Source organism: Rattus norvegicus, chromosome 9 (assembly GCF_021556685.1).
Source record: "Rattus norvegicus strain SHRSP/BbbUtx chromosome 9, alternate assembly SHRSP_T2T, whole genome shotgun sequence".
In the NCBI taxonomy this organism is placed as follows: domain Eukaryota; kingdom Metazoa; phylum Chordata; class Mammalia; order Rodentia; family Muridae; genus Rattus; species Rattus norvegicus.
In genome coordinates this window covers 107,950,404-107,974,567 of record NC_141542.1, presented here as the reverse complement: position 1 = coordinate 107,974,567, position 24,164 = coordinate 107,950,404, and the positions used below count along the sequence as shown (strand labels likewise).

The window sequence follows — 24,164 nt, the reverse complement described above, 5'->3', positions numbered from 1 at the left end:
CTATAACTTAAAAGAGGGAATGTTGTTTGGTCCCGTGGTTCCCATCAATGGACAGCTGGCTCCATTGCTCTGGGCCTGTAGGTCTTCATGGCGGAAGGGTGTGGTGTGTGTGTAGTGAGCAGGGGAGGTCTTCTCACACCATGGCAGCCACGAAGCAAAGAGATAGAGAGAAAGGGTCTAGGGACAATGTAACCTTCACAGGTACACACCCTTTCCACACTTTCTCCACTGAGCCCTCACTCAACCCGCTGTGCCACGAGTTGAGGACCAAGCCTTCAGCGTACACTTTGAGGCATAGTCCTTGTCTAAGCCATAACACCACCTGGGCTTCGAAGAATCATGTCCACCTCACAAAGCAAAATGTACTTGAACCACCCCAGAGAGTCCCTGAAGACTCACTAGTTCCAGCATTTCTCGAAAATCCAAGCTCAAGGTCTCCCTTGAGACTCAAGATAAACTAACTCCTAACCATTAAGTCTCTGAGTGCCTGGGCTGCTGAGCTCGAAGAAATGGATCCTGGAAAACAAGTTCCTAGGTGACCCTGGGCAAACAGAGTGCTGTACACTTGCCTCTCAAAGCAAGGAGTGTCCACATTTACACTCTGCACACTACAGCACGTACTGTCTGACAAACTCCTGACATACATACCCGCAAGGCAGGTTTCAGGCCAAACTGCTCATTTCTTTTTTCAGATCTTTCTGATCTGTTTTTTTCTCCCTGTTTTCTCAGAGCTGTGACTAGAAGCACCCAGCAATGCCTACACCACTGTCTAAATGCCATGCTGCCTTGAAATTTCCCCCAAAGATTCAGTTAGTTCATCATGTTTACTTATGGCTTTCCATGGAGTCTTAACATATGGCCAAAATGCAGGCACAGTCTTTGCCAGAATGTACCATGAATGGCTTCAGTTCAGACTCGTGTCAGAGTCCTTGTTCCCATGTGAAACTTCTTGAATGGACTTCTGTTGAGGTTTGGTCTGTTGATACATTATTGTAATGCCCTACACTGGCCCTGGTTACCTCGGGGATATCAAGTGATGCTATGTGACCTTGCTCCTTAATTTAAAAGTACTGGTTGATGGGGTTAGGGATTTAGTTCAGTGGTAGAGCGCTTGCCTAGCAAGTGCAAGGCCCTGGGTTCGATCCCCAGCTCCGAAAAAAAGAAAGAAAAAAAAAGTACTGGTTGAATAAAGATGCCAGTACCCTATAGCTGGGTAGAAGAGAGGGAGGTGGGGTTTCAGTTCCCAAGCTTGGGGTCTGAGAGGAAAGAGGAGAAGAGAAGAAGGTGGAGAGAGGAGAAGATGCCATAGGGTAGGGATCTTGAAAACATAGCCTTCTTATAATAGCATAGAAGGTAGATAACTGCCCAGCTTGAGTGCCTTAAAGGTTTATCATAAACATAAAAGTTCTGTGTCCTTTATCTTGGAACTAAGTGACCAAAGGGGGCTAGAAACCTCTGACTAACTGAGATTAACTGTTACTACAACAGCCTTCACTATCCACAGTCTGGGCTTCTGAGCTCCTATCAGAATCACCCATGAAGCCCCGCCTACAACACACATGTGAGACGTGTTGATTATCAGTCCAACATGATCTAGAGTTGGCTGGGAAGAGCAGCTCAGGGAGGAATTAGCTATCTCAGGTTGGACTGTGCGCATGTTGTAGGGGGTGGAACATATCTGAGGGGGATTGTCTTGATTTTGTTAATTGAGGTAGAAAAAACTGCTCACTCTGGGTGGCACCATTCCCTAGGCAGGGATCCTGGAATATAGAGGAGTGCAGAAAGTGAACTGAGAGTAGCATAGAAGCATTAATTCATTGTTCTCAGTTTCTGACTATGGATGTGGTGTGACCAATTACTTCAAATTCCTGCTGATGTATTTCCCCTCAGTGATGGACTGTACCCTGGACGTGTGAGCCCAATAAACCTTTTCTCTGTTAAGTTGCTTTCGCTGGGGTTTTTATCACAACAATGGGAAATGAAACTATAACACCTCATCTCCAAACTCCTCTCAGAAAGTATCTCCAAGGGGTCTCTGTGACACATTGTTAGGAACTGTCACAGACCTGACCTCTGACCCCACTTCTCTGTATCAGTTTTAATTAGTTGCTTTGTGTTCCTATAACAAAATGCCTGAGTGAAGGAGGAAGAGTCTCTTTGGGCTCATTTTCAGTTGTCTCTGTCCACAGTCAGTCAGATGCATTGTTTTTTGACCTGTGGTAAAAATAGAAATATCGTAGAAAGGGAGAGACAGAGACAAGTTGGAGGCAAGGTCTGCTTTCCAAAGTCATGACCTTAGGACCCATTTCCTCTTCATAGCCAACCCGTAATGGGAAGAGGACTGGCCCCCCAAATTAGTCAATATTAAACCACAAAACCTGCCGATGTCAGCTTATCTGAGAAGAAGCCTTTGCAGATGTGAATAAGTGAGGCGCTTGACCCTGTCCCCGTGTAATCCCAGGTACCCTCCTATCTCTATCAACTTCATGGCTGTATACTGTAAGTGGCTCTGCTCCACACCTCAGGCCCCAAGCCATAGCACTAGACAAGAGCCGAACCCTCTGGAATCAAGAGGAGAAATTCCCCCCCCTCTAAGTTTTCCCTTGGGGATGAACAGCAAAGACAGACAGACACACACACACACACATACACACACACACACACAATTACTGCTAGAAAAGTTTCCTGACTGGCAACCTGACTGTGTGCTTCAGAAATTGTTGGAGCTTGGCTGAGGGAGGAATTCAGAAAGTTTGGAGGTCAAGCTAGAAAGCCTCAGGGTTCGTATGCAAAGCTTGGGGGTGAGTCTGTCAGAAAACCAGTACAGCAACAAGCCAGGAGTTCTCACCCTCTGAGTTACATTAACACAGCCAGTGTCGGTCAGCTGTCCTTTTAGCCTGTGTCTAACCCTGTGTTATCTACATTCGATGACTGTTCCACTGTCTCTCTTCTCCGGGCTCTGACAGAGCTGAGGCATCCCAGGACATCTAGAAGGAAGGGCATTAGGGTTCCTGGCAGGAAAGGTTTCTGAAACACCCAAATCTCAGACACATGGCACTCTGCAACACTAAGAGGGGACAGCATTCTTGGAAGCTTCCATTCTTACCGAACACTGGAAGTGACCCAAAAGAACCCCTGCTACCTGCATCAGGTACTGGCTACCTGATGGTCAGTTGCCAGCATCTACAGATGGACAGAGCAGTGGGTGAGGCCCACTTCTGCCTCATCAACCCTGGAGCAAGTGCCTGTCCTTGATGATAAGAGTAGCCTGTGGTGTGAGGCGAAGGGTCTGGCCAGCTTCCCACAGGCAGCCACCTGCTGGGAATGCTGAGCTCGCCTCTGTGCGCACATGGAAACCGAGAAGACATCTGGTCTCTTGTCTCATGACTGACTACACATCCCCTTCCACAATGGTGGCCCCTGCAGCAGAGACAGGAGGAAGCCTGGGCTCCGGGCCTTGCTTCAGAGATGTTTGCAGAGTGGTAGAGAGCACACGGGGCAGGAGTAAGGGAGAACTGAGTCTGTGATGCTCCGAGAAACAAGGGCTTCATGCCTCCCAGATGCCTCTCATAACCACAGTAATGACTGGTGAGGCTCGACTCCACAATGCTGTTTCACCTCAAAAAAGCCAGCTCCCACCTGGCCTTTGGTATCAGAACACAGATTCCTTCTGGTTCCCACCTGGTCACAGGTTCACTGTAGCTCCCACCATCCCTACATTTCCAATAATCCACACCATGATGAAATTGTTCATGGCCTGAATGGTCACAGAATAGATAGCTGGGAGTGACCATGACATCAAACAGCAGTAGAGTGGCCAAGTTGAGCTGCTGACCTGAGAGACATATCTCTGAAGCTTTCTGTGAGGCTCTCCATGGCCCGACCAGGGTTGGGCATCATTGTGGGTCTGTGAGATCTGCTTCTCTATGGGTCACCATGTCCAGCATTAGCTGAAGGAATGTGTTTGTCTCTTGTCACACAAGGCTTTCCAAAGACAATGGGGCATTCAGTATGTTTCCCTCAAGGATTTGTGAGATGTCTCCCATGTTCCAGGCAGCAAGCCAGCATAGGGAGGGACACAGCATGCAGAACGGGGACATGGCTGCAGCCCTCTGGGAGCCAACAGACAGATTGGGTAAACAGATTCAGTGACAGGTTACAAGAGCATGCAAGATACCAGGCACTGTAAGGACCACATTCATCAGACTCAGTCTTGGGTGTCTATTAGCCATAGAGATTAAAGCAATGACTTTAGGTGTCAGGGTCAGAGGACTGAGAGAAAGGATGTGTGCGTGTGTGAACATGCATCCACGTGCACACACACATACACACATACACACACACACACACACACACACACACACACCACCACCACCACCACCACCACCACCGCCACACCACACAGACACATGCACACATGCAGGTACACATGCACACGCATGCATGGACACATGCTCATAACTGGAAAGACAAGCTGGTGAGTCTGCTGTGCTAAGTGGGATATATGTTGGACAAGAAGGCCAGACACTATCACCATGCAGCCAGGTAAAATGTGGGGTCCTACCTGTAACTTTACCCTGGCTAAAGTCGGAACTCTTTCTGCACCATGCTGGTGACAGCCAGTTCCAGCCAGGGATCCTTGGAGTCCTTGGTACAGGACACCTTCTAATCAAACATTGCCATGGCAAAAGTTGCTTCATGAAAACTGCAAACTCTGCCTTCTTCTGGAAGAGTCTTTGGTGTATATCCCCCTTTCTAATGCAATGAAAAGTCCTATCCAACTCTCTCCAGTGCTCATGGGCTCCTTTGAACATTGACTTCCACAGTATGTGGGAGCTCGGGTACTTCTAGGATGTTGCCTGTTTAGTGGCAACAGTGGTCTGTGTTTATACATAACCAGGCCTTTTGTATTTAGAGTGGTCATGTTGGCTATTAGCATCCGAGACTGATGAAGGAGGAGTCCAAAGAAGGAGCTGGAACCAGTGGACAGAATGGCCCTCAATAGAGCCCATGATGGCATTCACCTCAGAGCATCTTAGTAATGTTGACTGAAGCTCCCAGAAAAGAGCCACACATTGTGGTTGTGGCCGAATTACCAAAGATTGTGCAGTTTTACAGGTGGGCAGCCCACAAACCTTGAGATATCTTTAGTCCCCCTAACAGGCTTGTATTGGCCACCTCTGTGACGATTGGCTAAGTCCTTTGGGAATGTATTAGAGACTCCTAGTTCCCACAAACCCAAAGTTAAGACCATCATCAAATGCCACCCAGGCCCCACTTCCGGCCACCCACCCACCCACTGCAGCATGAATGGCCCACAATCACAACCAGTGGATTCTGTGGGGAAATGAAGCAGACCAAATCAGGGCAGAAGAGACCTCAGGCAGAGATGAGGACAAAAACAAACTCTCAGGAGGCAGCTTCTGCTACCCAGCTCATTTAGTGGGGGAACAAAGGCTACTTGAACCTTTGGAGGGTGGGTAGGGGCTTTGGAGTGAATGTGCATCATTGGCCAGGGCCAGGGTGATGGGGATGCTTCATTTGCATAAGGAGGAATTCCAGGTGCTGCTGGACAAGACCTTATGAAGGGAGAACTTTAATTTGGCTATGAGACCTCCTTCAGGGAAAGAGGTAAGAACACAGGGCCATGTGTGCTGGAACTCGCAGACCTAGGGCAGTGGAGGAGCAACCCTGATGCCAAACTTGGGATGAGATTTCCAGGGTTTTGACAAACCTCAACCCTATTCTTGCTCCAGGTCAGCTCCCTACAGCTCTAGGGCTCCACGGCTCCTCCTCCCCACAATCTAAGAGCGTCCGACACCCATGGCAGAAATCTGCTAGCTTCCTGTGATGGGTCCAGTGATATATTTAAAAAGTACCAACACTTGATCAAACTGCCACCATGCTGGAGCAACCTGAACCCTGCCCCCTGGCCATGGTCACTCGGGTTTGCTTCTATTATAAACTCTCGCTTATCCCTTTGATGTAAAAGCTGTGTTGGAGTCCACAGTCCACAGGCATCACAGTATCCATAGCCTCTAAGATTCTGGGTCACCGCTGCCTAAGAGAGTGGGAACCACTATTGTTCATCTGCAAGGCAAACCCTGTGTCTAGGGAGGCTCTGGAGTCCCATCCCTGCTTGGACCCAAACAGTCACCTTCATGGTGGATCTAGTGAGTCCTCCAAGGGAGCCTGGTGCCACATGTGACTCAGTGGGCAACTCCAAACTTCTGGTCAGAAGGACTAAAGAGGCAAAGAAAGGGAGGGCAAGGCTTCATGGAGGTTGGGACTCACCCTGATAGGGATCTCAGTGCCTTTGACAAAGGCATGAAGGTTCTAAGAGGCAGCAGCAGATGTCTAGCTAAGTCAGAGCCAGCCTGACAAAGAAGCGAAAGGTCACTCTGGTGGACCTTGCAGTCTGTGCATATCCTTCCAGCCCTGCTTCAGTATAGGAGCCATGAGGCAGTTCTAAGAGTGGCCGAATATTTATCTAGCCCGTGGCTCCCCACAGGACACTAAGTCACATCCCTAAGGTGGAGTGAATGGAGATGAAGCAACTTAGAGCTGAACTCTGAGGGCCAGAGAAGATGGAGAAGGAAGTATCTTTCTTTCCTGTTACTATAATGAAGTGTTCTGACAAAAGCAGTTTAAGGGAGGAAGGATTTTTTCTGGCTCACAGTTTGAGGGTAGAGTCACGTGTGACAGGAAAGTCACAGAAACAAAATAGGTAGGCAGCATGTTGCACTGTATTCACACCAAGAGGCAGAGAGCAATGAATGTTTGGGCTCAGCTCACTTCTCCATGAATTCAGTTCAAGAACATAGCCTAGGGAATGATGCCGCCCACGGTGGGCAGATATTCTCATCTCAGTTAACCTAATCGAGATGAGGAAGGAATGATGTTTAGTACAGCAGACCTGGCATCTCAGAAATGTCTACCCATAGGAGGATTCATATCCACTATCTCTTCACCAGTGTTCTGGCATGTAAGGTCTCCTGAGACGGCTTTTCCAAGGTATGAGAGTCCTAAGCTAGCTCTTCCCCTCACAGTCTGTGGCTCTTAAAAAACTGTCTTTTCTCTTCAGAGGTGGTGTTATACCTTCACACACATTCCATGAGCAGAGAGGGACAGCAACAAAACCATTCCAAGTGGCTGCAAGAGAAGCACCAGGCAGATGTGTGACTCTCTCTCTCTCTCTCTCTCTCTCTCTCTCTCTCTCTCTCTCTCTCTCTCTCTCTCTTGGTTGCTGGGGGACCATGAAAAAAAGGGACTCAAATTGAACATGTTCCCCCAAGAAGGAAAGTTAGAAGCATAAATGTCTAGTGAAATGGAGTATGCCAAAGTGACACTTGCATCTCTCCATGAACTAGGCTCTGTTACAATCATCCCTCCACATGGGGTATAGGGATATAGAAGGAAGCCATTTCCAAGGCTCCTGGACAGCATCTTGAGCTGTGAGAACTGTACTTCCACTCTGTCTTGGTTACCCAATCTGTGATGTTGTGAAAGAGTTCTAGAAACAAGACTTAAAGAGAGTGTCTTAGTGGATCTTTTTTTATTGCTGAGATAAAACACCATAACCAAGGCAACTTATAAAAGAAAGCATTTAATTTGGGACTCACAGGTCTAGGTCCAGAGGATTAGAGTCTATGACTCATGACAGTGAGCATGGTAGCAGGCAAGCAGGCATGGCACTGAAGCAATAGCTGAGGGTTTACATCCTGATCTAAAAGCGTGAGTCAGAGTTAGTAGGGAACCTCAAAGCCCACCCCTCCTCCAACAAGGCCACACCCTTTTAATCCTTCTTAAACAGTGCCACCAACTGGAGACCACAAGTATTCAGATATTTGAATCTATGGGAGCCATTCTCATTCAAACTACCACAGAGGGCTCACACTCAGGCACCACACAGGGTCAAGACTCATTGCTTTCACAGCTATAGTCATAAAGATTTTTCTTCTAAAATAAACTATATTTGAACAAAGTGGCAGTTCCGGGAAGTGTGAGGAGATGGTGTCAGGGAATAGTGGTACCTGTGTAAGGGTGGGCATCCAGTTCTGCACTTCATACTGCCAAATCAAACCAGACACAAATCCAAGAAGCAGAAGGTAGGAAAAAGCTAGAGGCAACATGATAGGTGTGCCTTAGAGCTTTCAAATGACAGTTTTATAAAACATACTCAGAAAACCTTCTCAAACTGCCCGGTAATTAAACCTCCTTGAAAAATGCAACAGAGCTGTTCCCCATCAGCTCTCAGCATCCCCATCAGTAGTGTGGAGCTGTGGCTAGAAAGCAACAGGGCTGATCTTGAAGAGATTATGCTGAGAGGAATCAAAACCAAGGAAGCGGAGCTGAGGTAGAAAAAGGCAGAGGGAAGGTGCTGGAGAACAAGGGAAGGAGGATGACAGCCACTCAGCTGTTTTGACTTTTACAGTCTGTGGCCACAACTGAACTCAGGCCAGTGGGAAAGCAAAGGAACCCTGTGTAGTTCTGGAGGTACCCTGAGGTTCTCCCCACCACCTCTGCTGGGGGCAGCATCCTTTGTCTCCCCTCCTTCTCTACCACCCAGAAAGAAGCTGAAAGATGAGACTTGCTGTCCAAGTCAGGCTCCTTCCACAGTCTCCCACATGAATCAAGTATCTGAAACTTGAGCTTTGAGCTGAGAGCTCTGTTCTACACACACCGGAGTCCTGGGTGCTCAGTGAGCCTGCTCTAGACCTTAGAGAGCAAGTCCCATGCTGGTGAGTGAGGGCTGCACGGTGTGAATGGTAGCTAAGGAAGTGTGCTGACGATGACAGGCAGAGGCCCAGGTGGAGGCTGCTGAGCAAGGACCTGGATGACAGAACTGGCCTAGTAGCTCTCCTGGGACATCACATGTGTCCAAGTCACAGCAGGTAATGCCCAGTATGGTGAGATGGAGCCCGGAGAAAAAGCATTCTCTTCAATGCATTTGATGGCTAAGATGGCTACCGGCCTTGGTTCTCTCCCCAGAAGTTGAGGGTAGAAGACTAGATGACCCAGAATTCCTCTGGCTCGTGACTATGATGACCTCACTGCCTGAGCCCTGAGTGTCCACTGAGCCATGTTCCAGAGCTAGCCCTCCTAGGCAGGAATGGAAGTGGCCAGAAACCATTGATTCGAGGTACATCATTGAGCTGACAGGAAAAGGAACCTGGGCATTGGAAGCTCTATCAACCCAAGTGCACCGGGCTCTTTTCTCATCTCAGATGGGCCCAGAGCCCTCCCACAGCTCTGGTGACAGCATGGCCCTTTGCGTGTGGTTGGCCCACCTCACTGAAAAGGGACTCCATACAGAGCCTAGATCTTGTTTCATGTCCAGAATCTCAAGGTCGTGCATTGGGGGGTGGGGAGGGCACGGGGGGGGGGAGCAGGAGGTGGGGAGAGCTTGAAACTCACTGTTCGGAGACTGTATCCCATCTGAGTTGTTTCCATAGCACCCAATCCCATCTCCCTTGCTGCCAAGTCTAGCATCGTAAATACCGATAGAGCAGTCACTTTCACCTCTCACCTTTGACCTTCCCCGATAACAGCAGAGTACCTGCAGCCTTGCCAGATCACTCTGCCAGATGCGTTTCCTCGCAGCATATATTACAGTCAAAAGCTATTAAAGATTTAGCATAACACAGACGAGAGGTGCCTCTCCAGGGGCCAGCGCGGAAGCAGCGTCTTAAATAAAACCATCATATATCTCTCATCCTGACAACAAGACAGGCGGCGCGGGCTGAGATCAATCCCTCCACCTGCCTAGATGGGTTCTGGGTTTTGTTTTTTCTTTTTGTTTTTTTCTTAGCAGCATCACACAGGCTCCTGACACTGTCTCACGAGGCTCCCTCGTGACTCTTGCAAATAGGAAGCAGGAAAATAGACAGTGTTTGCATGCACTTCATGGACCGAGGTCTTGTGCTGCCACCAGCACCTGTGTGGTCGTACCTTCTGTGTTAGGACTCCTGGAGAACTGTGCGATACAGGAAAAGCACACTGTCTAGCCATATCCCGTGCGAAGTCTAGACACTTCCCAGAACATTGCCTATCCTTTTCCTGTGTGTTGAAACACAGGGTGTGGCTAGAAGTCTTTGCAAAGTAGAATTCAAAGTGAAAGTCCCTTGCACCAGCCAGCTGTGCGCCAGCCAGCTGTGCACCAATGAACACACACAACCAATGGGGTAACGCAATGGATCATGGGGCACACGTCAACCCCCGAGATAAATCTGTGGCCTGCTCTATCAGAGACAGCATTCTGAGGACTCCTTCTACTTGAGGTGCCATCTCAGCCTGTGTGTTCCAGCCCTCTGGTCCTCACTGGAGAAGAGTCACCAGGAAAGGCCAAATTCCATGCCTGCAGCAAGAGAATGCAACCTTCAGATGCACTTTTGGCAGACTCTAGCCCCTGCATCCAGTGGACATCCCCCTGCCTCTGCCTTTCTTGCTGGGAAAAAAAAAAGCTATTCCCTGTCTGGTTAGCCTGCAGGAGATGCAGATGCTCCAGCATGCTGAAGGTTCTTCTATGTTCTATGGGAATTTAAAAAGCCAAATGCCCCTTTCCTATACATTATACCAACCTAGATACCCATCCAGGAACAAACAGTGACCAGAGCTCACATGGGCAGCACAGGAAAGTGAATAACAAACAGGCCCTGGGCACAATACAAGGCTCCTGTCAAGCACATCATCAGCTTTCAAAGTCCATCCTGGGTTTCACCCAGCACCCTCATTGTACATTGCTAGCATCCTTAAAGTCCCGAGTGTCTGAGAAGCAGGCCAATCATAGGGTTCAGAGACAGGTACGGTGGCCTCTTCTGGGCTGAGACTGTGGCTGTGACTGTGACATGTACCACCTGAGCATTTTTACCCAGGGTAGGGTGGGGTAATCTGGCTGTGGATTCACAGCTTCTCACAGAGAGGGGGGTGGACTCATGGCTTCAGGGACTGAGGAGGCCACGTTGAGGTACAAGGCTCTACAACTGCCCCATGTGGACAGCACCTTGTGCTGGTTCTGGGAGTTTATGAGGGTGCTAGCCCTGTCACCCCTCCCTGTGCCCACAACATCCATCAAGACTGCACTGTGGCTCCCATAGCACCAGGTCACGCAGAGGGATAGCAGTTGGCTTTCAATGCAGAGAGTCCTGGCACAGTCCTAGCTGCCACAGGCCCACCTCCCCCTGGAACTCTAACAACCCCCTCAGAAATCAAGCAGTATCACTAACAGTGTGCAAATTGGTCAAGAAAGCAAGAGGTGCCAGGAGAGGGAACACCAGGGGCACAGGCCTGGGCCATCTGCTTGTTGGATAAATCTGAAAAAGCATCAGAAAGCATATGAGACATCAGAATGATGGGGAGATGGAAAGAACTGAGCTCTTCCACCCCAGGAAGCTCCAACCTCTGTTTGTTAGGAGAACCAGGCTAGCATACCAGTCTATACAACATACCTAGTTCCCATGTGACCACTCTGCTTGTAGTGCTCAGAGGTCCAAAGACAGAGTACACAAGCAGTGTAAGCAGCTTTTGCTTCCTCTTGGAGAGAAGTCTCAGCAAGTGGCTGCATAAGTGAATTTCTGAACACAGACGCCCCAGCTTAAGGACAGTGTTCTCCAGCAGACTGGAAGTTGGGCTGACTTAGCCAAGTGTCTATGCTCCTGCTGCAAAGTAGTTTTCTCCCTTAACCTCTGTCTGTCTTTGAACAATTTCTCAAGATGGGATGTTTACATGGAGGTAAAACAATAGTGTTCTAAGAAGAAAGGAAATACTGTAGTGAGTAAGACAGGAAGCAGGCAACTCATAGTAGCTTCAGGAAGTTCCTGAAACTGACTGGATTCACTAGGCCCCTCCTTCCCCAAGAGTATATGAATAGTAAAGACTGCTGAGAATCACTTTCAGATAAGCCAAACATCCTAGAAGAAGCAGAGAGTATCCAAACTTAAAAGAAACAAAGACCAGCCGAGCTGCCTAAAAAGGACTCCCTCCTACTTGTTGAGCTGCCAAAAGGCAGTGCAGTGTGTTGTGGTTCCCATACATATAACTGTCGTTTATGCTATGGTGGGCCTTGGTGTGCTGTCTTTGATCATTTCTGCTCCTATAAGTAACCCTAATAAAACTAATTGGTTCACCAGTTGGATGCTGGTGTTAGAAGCTGTACTTTGGTCTGTCGTTTGGTCCTTATCTGAGGTAATTAGACATCTAGTCACAGCTCCCCAGGAATAGTATCACACAACCCCAGCATAAGAACTGTTCAGAGTTAAGCCTTGTTTTCTGAAAAGTCTGGAGCCCAGCACAGGGCTTGAGCCACGTAGAGGGATCCTCAAACTGACACTACCCTCCATGGGAAAACATAGAGTCCCCTCCCTATAACCTGCCCCTTTCCAGTGCCAGATTAATGGAATGGAAAATCTGAAATAGGAACCCAAGGCCCAGGTAAATTCCACTTGCTGACTGACTTCCAGGCTGGGCAGAGCATCTGCCCCTCACCAGCTGCTCTCAGAACAGAAGGGTCCTTCTGCACACACTTACAAGTTCATGTATGTGCCCATGCACACGTCTGTGTGCGCACACATTTTCATACACTCACAATGAGCTCATTCACTTTAAAGGGAGCACAGAGGTCTCAGGTCAGGAGAGAGGCCTGCCTGCTTCTACATGATGCTCCCAAAGATTTGTCTGTGCATTTAGCCCAGATCACACTGGCTCCTGGGAGGAATCTCTCCTGGCGAAGACATCATATTCTGAGGCACACGAACTCACATGATGCAGGAACAAAGAGTGGTATTTGTTGCCCCAGGAAACAAATCCACAAAAGCTTGGACCCTTGCTGCTGTGTACGGCTACTGAGGTCTCAAGCCAAGAGGCTCTCCCCATCATGTCAGGGCGGAAAGATTTTCAGATGCTGCAAGCCTCTCGTGGGAGTCAGGACTTGCCACTGAGGGAGAAGACGAAAGAGGAGCCAGGTTGGCAAGGCAAAGCTCGGTGTGTAGGGAAAAGTTCATGGCCATTTCTGAGGCTCTGAGAAGTAGGATGGGTAGACAGAGCTCTGCCAGTCCACGTAAGCCTGGCAGTGTCAGCGACAGATGTGTCTGTATGAAGAGATGTGCCACCTGGGTTCCTAGTATCGCTGCTTGACACAGTATCCTGGGACAGAGAAAATAAATCATTTCACACCACATTTCAAGAGAAATGCCCAAATTAGAAAGAGCAATAAATTGCTAATTAAATCCTACTTGGATGTAACAAGATAAATAGCTCACTGAAACCCGCAAGTCAACAGATAGTGAAGTCCTTGAAGAAGCCGCTGGTGATGACATGGAGTTTTGGGGCCGGAACACCGGGGGTTTGCATGCCCTGCTCTTCTGATCTGAACACACTCCAGAACCTGACTGAGGAAGCCCAAAATGTGAGTTTTATTCCGGAAAGATGGTTGCTGGGCCCAGGAGGTAGTCAAAGCACATGGCTCCGGGTCCTTCACACCAAGTCCAGACACCAGAAGCAAGTCCAGAGAATAAGTCAGAAAGTACATGGCGGAGAGCAGGAGGCGGGAGCAGCCACTGGGCAACAGAAGGAGGTGAGGCGCCAGTGTCTCCCCCTCAGGGTCCCGGAGTGGATCCAAGGGAAGTGGAAGGAATAGACCATGAACAGGACACAGGAGGGTGAGGCCCACACCTCTCCTACCTAGAGGAGATTTTAGCCGAAGCACTTCCTACACCCAGCCACCCTGTGCTCCAAAGCTGCTCTCCATGGAGTCCCATCTCTCCAGCTCCACTCCCAGCTCTGTCAGGCTCAGTCTAGGTCTCTGCCTTTCAGGGCCTGGCCATCCCTCAGCTCACTCCTCAGTAAGTGCTGCCTGCAGCTCTCCAGCTCAAGAGCAGCTGTGCTCGCCCAGGTGGTGTGGGTTTGTGAGTGCAGATGTGTGTCAGTGGGTGCACATGGGTGCAGATGTGAGTCTTTAGGTGCATAGGGGTGCCCGTGTGAGCAGGTAGGTGCACACAGGTACATGTGTGCGCTAGTTGTTCACAGGGTGCCTGTTGAGTCAGTGGATACATGTATGAGTTCACAAGTACATGTATGTGGACATGGGGGTTAACAGGTGCACATGTTCATATATTTGAGTCATTGAGTGGATATGCGTACATGTGTGAGTCTATGAGCACATTCACATACACGTGTAAGTTGAGGCATGCACATGTGCACAGCTATGAGCTGGTGGGTGCACATTTGTGCACATGTAAATCATTGGGTTCATATGTATCCACATGTGAGTCGATAGGCACAGGTGTGGGTTGGTGGGTGCACGTGTGTGCACACTTGAATTGGTGGGTGGGGTGCATGTGTATGCACCATGCCTCCGACATGTACACATAGGCACACAGTGTTGTGTGTGTGTATGTGGTACACACGCGTGTGTGAGTGGGAACATGTAATGAGCATGAATGTAGAGATCAGACAGGGGATTTCATCTTGTCGTCCTGAGACTGGTTCTCTCACTGATCTCGAAGCTAGCTATTTCAGGTAGGCTGGCCAGCTAGCAACCTTCCTGGGATCTTTCTGTTTCTGTCTACTAATGCTGGGCTTACATGCACATACAGTCATGGCGAGCTCTTATGTGAGTGCTGAGGAGTTGAATTTAGGTCCTTGTGATGCCAAACCAAGAGTTACTCACTAAGCCATCTCCTCAATCCCCACACAGTGTCTTTAATCAATTGTTTTTCTCATATATATATATACACATATATATGTATATATGTATGTATATATATATATATATATATATATATATATATATATATATATATAACATAGAGGTAAATACCAACCCATGCATACTTCACCAATGTGTATTTCATATCAAACAAAATATTTACTAACGTTAGCTGTCATTGCTGAGTTACTATTGCTATGGTGAAACATCATGACCAAAAGCAAGTTATAGAGGCTCACATTTCCACAGTACAGTCCATCACTGAACCAAGCCAGGACCGGAACTCAAGCAGGGCAGGAACCTGGAGTCAGGAGCTGATGCAGAGGCCATGGAGGATGGTGCTTACTGGCTTCCTCCTCATGGCCTGCTTTATTATAGAACCCAGGACCACTGGCTCAGGAATGGCCCTGCCCATAATTTGCTGGGCCCTTCCCTATAGGTGAGTAATTAAGGAAATACCCTCCAGGCTTGTCTACAGCCCGATCTTCTGGAGGCATTTTCTTATTTGAGGTTTCTTCCTCTCGCATGACTATAGCTCGTATCAAGTGACCACATAGCTAGCCATGGAAAAAATAAAACCGACAATAAATATTAAACTTTTGAGGGGTCTTCGCTTCAGTTTGCCTTCTCACTTTCTGTTTCTGAAAATGAAATCACGGCTGGAAGTGATGCTGCGCTTCTCAGAATCGCTTCAGCGCCAGATGGCTGGTCATCTTATCTACTCACCTAAGCATTTAGGTCACCGTATCCTAGATCCCCAAGTGCATCCCTGTACTTTGTATGTGTGTGGGGGAAGGGGAGAGGAGTGGCACACAGCATCCTGGAAATAATGCCAGGTGCAGGGCAGGTTCCTGATGGTTCGTGGTACATGCACACATGATGAGGTATTCACATGAGTATATGTGCGCTATGTGGGTATGCACGGCTGCACTGTGGGCTGTGCATGGGGTATGTGTGCCCAGTGTACATATATGGTGCGTGACATATTGGTGTGCCGGACTAGGACTACGGGCTGTGTACACACATAGTGTATGTACCTGGTATGCATGCCTAGTGTGTGACATGTGAGTGTGCCTGGGTGCGTGTACAGAGTGTGTACATGTAAAAGTGATTTTCATGCATGGCATTGCATATAGGTGGAGATGCTGTTGGGCGCACATGTGTGTGCATAGGGGAGCATGAGTGCAGACTAAAAAGAGGGGTCAACAATGAAGATGCCATCACCTGCCCTTAATCCAGCTTGCCCTCCATTGTGTGAAGCAATTGCTATTTATATATTAGTTCTGGTCCCACAGTTGGGCACATACACCTTGTTGAGCCCCTAAGGGGACACTAAGCCCTGAAGATCCTTACCTTTCCCTCAGGAAAGCCCAGTTCCAGGGTAAGTGAGGCCCCGTCCATGCCCTCCAGGGGCAGTGGCCCATCTGAACCCCTTTCACCTCTAGGCAGTGTTGTGCTTTGTGTTCGCCTTGGTTTTCAGCTTTTGGTAGTAGTTATTAATGTTTCTCATTTCCTCAAAAATTACAGCTGTGGTGACGTTAATTGTTACTGTTCCGCAGCTGGAGGGCCAATTTAGCACCTGCTAAGAAAGACATAGAGGCTGAGGTTTGGGGAGAATGACCCAATTACCAGTGTTAGCATGTCATTCTGTGGCAAGGGGGAATTACCCAGGCAGAGCAGCGGGGAGCGTCTGAGAGTCTCATGGAGGAGCCTTCACAATGCCAACCTGAGGCGGTCTGCTGTGTGGACAGGAGGACAGGTCTGTCCACTTGGCATTTGCTCTTAAGATTTCTGAGCAGACACAGGCTGAGGACAGAAAACTGATCTCAGAGAGCTAAGCATGGCCTGCCCGGCTGTGGGTGGTCCAGGGTGAGGAGGGATGATCACAGAGCAAAGCTGGGATGCTCTAAAGGGCCCGCTCTTCACAACAGAAGCATCCAGCTTGTGAGATCCGGCTAACAGCACCAGACAGTCCTGGGTCCAAGAGGCTCAACCCTCAAATGCCAGCTAGATTCTGTGGAGTGTTAAGAGCTGAGGGAGAAGCCAGGCTCTATGGGACAAGAGGGTCCTGTCTGTCAGCTCATCTCTTGCATAAAATGAAGACAAAAGTCTCCACTTGATAGCTGTAGTGAGACGTGCTCCTGTTGGGATAGTCTTTACTTCAGACCACATCGTAATCAATTTGCATACATTAACTTATTTAATGAGGTAGTATATTTGCTAAACTTGGGAGATTTTAAATTGTATTAACAATTAATACTATTAACAGCTCTCAGAGGCCTGGTAGTGTGAGCTCAAGGAATCGCATTAGATTCTTCAGCATGGGTGCATTCTGCAGTGTAAGTACATTCCTGTGACTGCGCTCCGCTGTGTGGGTGCCTTCTGGGGCATGAGCGCATTCCCATGGGTGCGCTCTGCAGCCTGGGTACATGCTGCAGTGTGGCTGCTCAGAGATGTCTCTGACGATGGCCTGGCCCTCAGACCCCCACCTCAGGGTCTGAGAGGCCCCAGAGCCTCTAATTGCTCCTTTACCATTTCCTGAAGTCACAGCGCCTCCTCTGACCCACAGACTCCCCACTGTCTCCTGCTTTCTCTTCCTTGGAGACTTAGGAACTCGCTGGGACCAGGAAGGCGGTCCAGCCCTATGTGTCTATCAGCTCATCCCTTGCATAGAGATTAATGTTAGGGAACCTGCTGCAGTGTGTACAGCCAGTCTGTGAGTCAGCTAAGCTCATCCCTCCCCATCCCTCCCCATCCCTCCCCATCCCTCCCCATCCCTCCCCATCCCTCCCCATCCCTCCCCATCCCTCCCCATCCCTCCCCATCCCTCCCCATCCCTCCCCATCCCTCCCCATCCCTCCCCATCCCTCCCCATCCCTCCCCATCCCTCTGATTCTTGCCTCTAGAACAAACTCAATACCCTGAGTGCACAGGGAGAAAACAGGTACACCCTGGTCCCCTGCCTCTCCTAGCTGGATAGCACCAGTCCCTTTGTGATGTTTCTCTAATTCTGGACAGGGTGACGTGTATTTACCACACCCAATCTCAAAGCAGAAATACCTGGGAAAGGAGAGGGAATGGGAGAGAAAACAGCTCCAGATAATCTCTCAAATAAAAAACATGTGGCACACAGGCGACAACCTGCCAGCACTGAGAGAGGTCAGCTCCTAACTTGGGTCCTTGGAAGGAAGCTGTGTCTTTGAAGGCTCACTGAGGCCAGGGATCATGACAGCAGTTATGACCATCCACTCTCTTACTATGGGGTGCACATCAGAACGGACCAGAGTCATTTCTCAAAGTTGAACAGAGTCTGTCAGGAGGGTTGGTCTATCTGGGGAGACATGGGGTGACAGATTCCTGGGGTGGGAGATCAGGAATCTCATCAGGACAAACGAATATAGCATAGGTGTTAGACACTCTCTTCATGGGAAATAACAGGGCAGTGTGACACCAAAGTCCTGTTCAACTGGCCCACCCATAAGTTCAAGGGCATCTGAGGAGAAGAGAGACCTTCAACCTAGGTACCACACAACAGCCATCAGCATTAAGTTTGAGATGGCTCCCCATCCCAGTCCCGAGTGCCTTCGCATATGTTCACACTCCTCCATATCTTGAAAACACAGTTTGGGGGAGGGGCTCCTGTGGGAGAAGAAAGGGCTGTGTGGCTGGGTGGGGAGTGCCTAGATAGCTAAGAAGGCATTGTTTCTGAGTATGTGTGTCTGGGATGGGTGTTGGAGGAGATGGATGAGTAAGAAGAATGGGTGGGGAAGACCTGTCCTGTGGCACAGGCACACACACCCACAAAGAGCCCACGAAATTCTCCCTCACTCTCTCTTCCTCTTTCTCCACTCCTCCATGCCCTCTCCTCTCCTCTCTCCCCATCTCTCCTCTGTTCCTACCGTCTCTCCACTCTCCTCCCTCTGTCTCTTCTCTTCTATCTCTTCTCATTCACTCCTCTCTCCCTCTTCTATCTCCTCATCCTCCTCCTCTTCCTCCTCTTCTTCCTCCTCTTCCTCTTCTTCCTCCTCCTCCTCCTCTCTCCTTGGACATCAGAACTGTTTAAGTTCTTGGCCTTTGAACTCCAGGATATTGGCCAACTCTCGGTCATGGGCTGTGGGGTCTTGAGTAGCTGCCTGGTTCTCTGCAATGTGGACCACGGGTGCTTGGAAACTTATCTAGCAAGAAAGTGGTGGATCTGCCATTGCTGCCTTCCTCTGGCTGAGCCAGACACAGCCAGAGACATGCAGCAGGGGTCCCAGTGCCCAGCAGCCACAGTCCACCAACCAACTGTCCCCAGCCTTCACACATTTCTAGGAGCAGACCATCCCACCTAGGCAACAGAGTGACTCTGTTCTGAGGCTGGGACTCAGCATGAGGGCTGTACTGCTGCTAGGCCTCCTGCCCTGCTCCTGCCATCCGGGTAGACACCTGCATCTGACCCTTCCCCTCCTGATGCTTTCTGCTGATGTGGCAGTCAACTGTGTGAATGCTGAACCTAACACCCCACCCCTTTCCTCCAACACTGCCAACGCCCTGTGAGTAAGCCAGGGTACCTAGAGAGGCCAGCTCCTGCCTCAGGACCCTGGAGGAAAGCCTCTGATGTTCCCTCAGTCCACACTTCTGTCCCACTGTGAGCCAGGCAGATGGTCTATGCGGTCAAGGGCTAGAATTGGGGAGAGAGACAGAGAGACTCTTTCTCATACAGGAGGAGGACCATCACGACGGCAGCTTGACCTGTTCTTTTGTATGCTGATCTTGGTCCCTCCTGCACCACAGCCTAAACCAATTCGTCTCAATGCATGATTTTGAGTTGACCTTAATGGGGTCATATCCTGTAGGATGTTGCCAGTACACCAACTCTAGGTGTCTTCTAGCAGAGGCTGGTCTCCCAGGTGTCTCTGTGAGTAGCAGGTATACCTTAATGAAAGCCTGTCTTTCCTCAGAAGAGAAAAGGCAAAATGGTGGCTGTTGCCTCTCAGAGGCTATTCTAGCAGTCAGATCCCTCAGTGTCTTAGCTAGTGGACTGACTTCTTGGGCTCCATGCGGCACATGGCCAGGAAAGTGCCAGAATGATCAGAGAAGAATGAGCTGCTAACGTCCAGGGCCTCAGGTGGAGAGAGGCCACTTCCAAGCGCTTGAAGACAAGGGAAGGCAGACACCAGGAGAATCCTCTGGGCTTGGGGAATGGGAAGGACACACTAAAAGTGTGGATGAGTAAGTCCATTTTGTGCAGCCCATGACGGGAAGACATCAGAGGGCCTCAACCGTGAGCCTGTCCCACAGGCTGTGAGGTGTAGGCATCGATCCCACCCCATGCCTGCTTCAAGCCACTTGGACAGTACAGGTTGATCCTTTGCTAGACCTGTGTTTATCTTTCCCTGAATCATCTCCTCTTCCTGTCATCTCAGTTCCAATCCAGAAGCAGCCGTGAGAATCTGACACACCTGTCCTTCCCTCCTCTCGCTCACTCCAAGGACTGTGGTAACTGAAGCTGAGTGGATTAAACGGCCTTCCTCAAGGGTTGACCCACCCACAGAGCAGCAGGTATTCAGAGCTAAACTGCTACACTTCTGCCAGTCAGGCTCAGGGGCCTCAAAAGAACCTCAGGCTGGGAGATGCCCTGCATGATAAAAGTGAACCAGGCCAATCCCCAAGGCATGGAAGGTTGCTATGGCTGCTCCTAGGGTCAGCCCTAGAGAACCAAGAGAGCCTTCTCTGTTAAACACAGCACCCCTCACCTTCCAGTCCAGATGAACAGTCTAGAAGCCATGTTGCCATGTCCAAAAGAGGTCCTAAGCTCACAGGAGATGCTGTGGACAGGGACTCCAGTAGGACGACACTATATTGCAGTCAGCCAGAGTCAGAACCACTTAAGTGACTGGGGGGCCTGCAACATCTTAAGAGCTGTCCCTATCCTCCTCATGAGCACCTCTGTGGTCCCCACCAAGGCTTACAAATTAGTGGAAGCTGGACTCCTAAAGAGTCAAAACAACAGAAGAAGCCCTGGGTTACTCATCCACACTGCAAAGATTGTCATGTACCTCTCTGGTGGAAGGGTGGAAGGTGGCGGCTGGTGGCAACGGTGGTTGGGTATTTCAAGCAGGCACCCTGGGTTCCCCTCGGAGCTGGAACAAGGATGGCATCTCTGTGGAGAGCCTGTGTTTGCTCCCTGCCCACCGTCAAGGGATCCTTCTTCATTCTGTGGCTCTGAAAGGTGGGGAGGAAGTTAAACATGGTTTCCTGTCAAATGGTTGTGGGTTTTGGTGGGGCTGATGAAACCTTTCTGAACAAGCCAGAGGTGGTGGTTGCACAGTGCAGCAGATGTCACTGGGTGCTCTTGAAACTGTGTGTGATGGTCGGTGTTTATAGTGTGCATTTTCATCTCGGTTGTTGACTTGTTAGAGGTGGTTTTGTGTGAAAATCACCACGGGTCACAGACTGTTTAGCAAAAGCATGAGTGAACTTGTGTACTTCACCTGCCATGCTCATGGTGGGCCAAGTGACACCCAAGCTATCTTGGGAGTGAGCGATTGGAGTGATTCACTCTCACAGGGCAGACAGTGTGCCCAGCTTCCTCAGAGATGATTCTCATGTCTGACATTAGTCTCTGAGCACAGGGCTCAATCCAAGGCACTCCAGAGACAGAGGGAGGAATATATCAGGGATCTTAAGAGTTGTCCTCTGGTGTCAAGATCTGTCATTTGCAGACAGTCCCTAAAACATGGCCCCTTGGTATTACTAAAAGCTACCTTGGGACAGGAAATAGACAGCAGGGACATCCACGGACATCCCCAGTGACTGCCCTGAACTCACCTAGACCTCCTCCTGCTTATCATGCAGCTGTCTTACTGGATGACACACCTACCCTCAGCACCAAGGTCACCCACAGGTCCAAGGAGACCCTCTCCTGCCAGGTTCCTAAAGTCATGGCATTCCCTACAAGGCCTTTCATATAACCTTGCCTCCGGGACACATTGGATCTATTCAGCCAGAGACTACTGTCAACATTTCCCAAAACATCAGGGAAGACAGAAAAGGCTTCATGCATCTAGACACTGGGCAGGTGAAGAGGAAGGGTCAAGTCCCCGTGGGTCCAGGTCTTGGCTATCGATGTGACTCATCAGTACCTCAAATCCGGCAGAGTCGGGTGAGGAGCCACATTCTTCAGGGGGCTCCTGCCTAGTTCGTGATGGGTGCGGTACGCACAGGGTGTTTAGTGGAACAGTTGAAGTGTGGAAGAGAGCTTTCTGGCATAGATAAAGCTGAGAAGGGCATTTGCTGACTTCTGCTCAGCATCTGTCATCCTCCCCCTCTTCTTCACCAGGCTGCGTCCAGCAACTTGATGTATCCGACAGCTCGCCCTGTGCAGAGTGCTACTGGAAAGGTTAAGTTAAGGCTCGCAAAGGCGGACTGAAACCAAAAGGTCTGAGGAGGGCAGTCCTGCCCACAGGACAGCGGACGGTGGGGATGAGCCATGCTGGGTCTGCTTCCACTTCACTCACAGATGCCCACACCCAAATGCTCCCCAGGAATGCTGTACAAAGCATGTCCAGACCCCTCCTGTATCACCTTCATCAGGATCTTGGCTCCAAACCGCCCACTTCATTGGTCAAAATGAATGGATACTCTAAACATTAGGACTGCACTTGTCTGGTCCCATGCCAAGGGTCTCATGTCACGGATGGGGAACTGAGGACAGGGAACGCCATTAGAAGTACAGAGCTGCACATCCCAGGCTTCCTCCCTGACACCTTGACCTTGAACCAACTCCATCAGCTTCCCGGGGGCAAAGCTGGACAGCTCTGCTTCCAACATTGTTTCTTCTCACTGGAATTAACCCTGATTTCTCTCAACTTCTAAAACGCACAATCACAAGAGGGCAAGATGTGTCAGCCAGGTAAGGGGCTTGCGGACAAACATGACAACCTGAGTTTGTCCCCAGGCCCCACATGGTGGAAAGGTGGATCCAACTCTTTTGATCTCTACGCATGCACCATAGCGTATGAGCATCCACACATCCATCCAAGGTAAACTAAATGTAACAAGAGAACAAAATTAGCTACAGGAGTGAGAATGGGGCGCCAGGCCAGGCCTCATTCTCCTAAAACTCTAAGTCCTCTGAAGAGCCCAAGATTCAAGACCCTTCCTCTTGAATCCAGAAACAGAATGGTTAACCTTCATGCATGGCCAAGGTGGAGAAAGTGTCTAAGTGTTGGAGCCACTGACTGCCAGCATTCAGGGCTCAGCCACAGCTCGAGGCTACAGGAGACAAGGGCAGGCCATGGGTAGACGTGGCTGGACCCTGTCTCTCTTCACACATCTGTACTCCCATACAGGTAGCCACAGCAGTGAGGGGGAAAGAGGGGACTCCCTCCCTGCTTGCTTGGAGCCCAGCAGAACATGCCTCCTCGGCCACCATTGTGTCCCTCAGCCAGAGCTCCCTGTGGCACAGCTGCCTGACCCTTAGAGTTCCCTCCACACTGTCCGAGTGGTCCTTCTCAAATGGAGACATGCTCATGAGGAGGACTCAGTTCCTCCCACTCTTTCTCTCCCGCTTTTCAAGTCTTGCTAAGTTGTTTCTATGAACCACAGTGACACCTCATGTGCCAGGTGTTCCACAAACATACACGTAGTAGGACTTCACCTTGATGCATTGATAACCACCGTTTAAACTTCATCCGCCCTTGTAATTCCTGATTGGTTGTAATACCAACCAATCAGTAGCAAGTGTACTGCTACCCTCCAAGTGGACCTGTGCTGAGCCAAACAGGTCATCTCGGCCTACTTCCTGGATGCCCCACCACTGTCTACCTTTACACAGCATGAAAATCAGCTATCTAAGAAGACAGATGTAGCCAAGTGGGAAGCTTGGGGTCTGTCTGGGCCCTAGCAGCATCTCAAGGCCTTGGCCATACCTGCCTCCTCCTTTACACAGAACACAGTATGTGTATGTGCTACCACCCTGTCGACTGAGCTGCAGTATCGACACTCATGAGGCTAGCTGCCACCACGGGGCTGGACCCTCACATGGATTTGGGGTGCAGAACAGTGTTATCCTAATGGAATGGTGCCGGGAAACAGGAGCAAGGCCCAGGCTAGGATACAAGGATGATAGTAGAATGATGGGCTCAGCCATCAGAGAGCAGCAGCCATGGTGGTGTGCTACTCCGTGGCTGTGGGCCTCAACAAGGGCCACAAGGTGACAAAGAATGTCAGGAAGTTGAGATGCAGTCGGTGCAGTGGGCGCCTTACTAAGCACACCAAGTTCATGCAGGACATGATCCGGGAGGTATGGACCTACAAGCAGCGCACCATGGAGTTGCTCAAAGTGTCCAAGGACAAGCTTGCACTCAAGTTCACCAAGATGAGTATGGGTGCGCACATCTGTGCCATGATAAAGCGGGAGGGACTGAGCAACGTGCTGGCAGCCATGAGGAAGGCGGTGGCCAAGAAGGGTTGA

General features: G+C 49.8%; 1 protein-coding gene and 1 pseudogene across 15 annotated transcripts in view; one reads left to right on the top strand and one right to left on the bottom strand.

Moving 5' to 3' along the window:
* Nucleotides 1-20,952, bottom strand: part of LOC108351974 (uncharacterized) — a 46,528-nt gene extending 25,576 nt beyond the window's left edge. For 3 of the 15 annotated variants that reach the window (XM_087568180.1, XM_087568178.1, XM_087568184.1), the window contains exons 1-2: nucleotides 20,746-20,907; nucleotides 16,058-16,283 (exon numbers count right to left, since the gene is read on the bottom strand). The gene's annotated coding sequence lies outside the window, so the exon portion shown is untranslated. Of the gene's footprint in view, nucleotides 1-16,057; nucleotides 16,287-20,745 lie in introns of all 15 variants that reach the window. The other 12 variants (XM_087568179.1, XM_087568185.1, XM_087568181.1 and 9 more) reach the window with 9 other exon arrangements.
* A 2,903-nt stretch (nucleotides 20,953-23,855) lies between these two features.
* Nucleotides 23,856-24,164, top strand: LOC148003851 (large ribosomal subunit protein eL36 pseudogene; annotated as a pseudogene).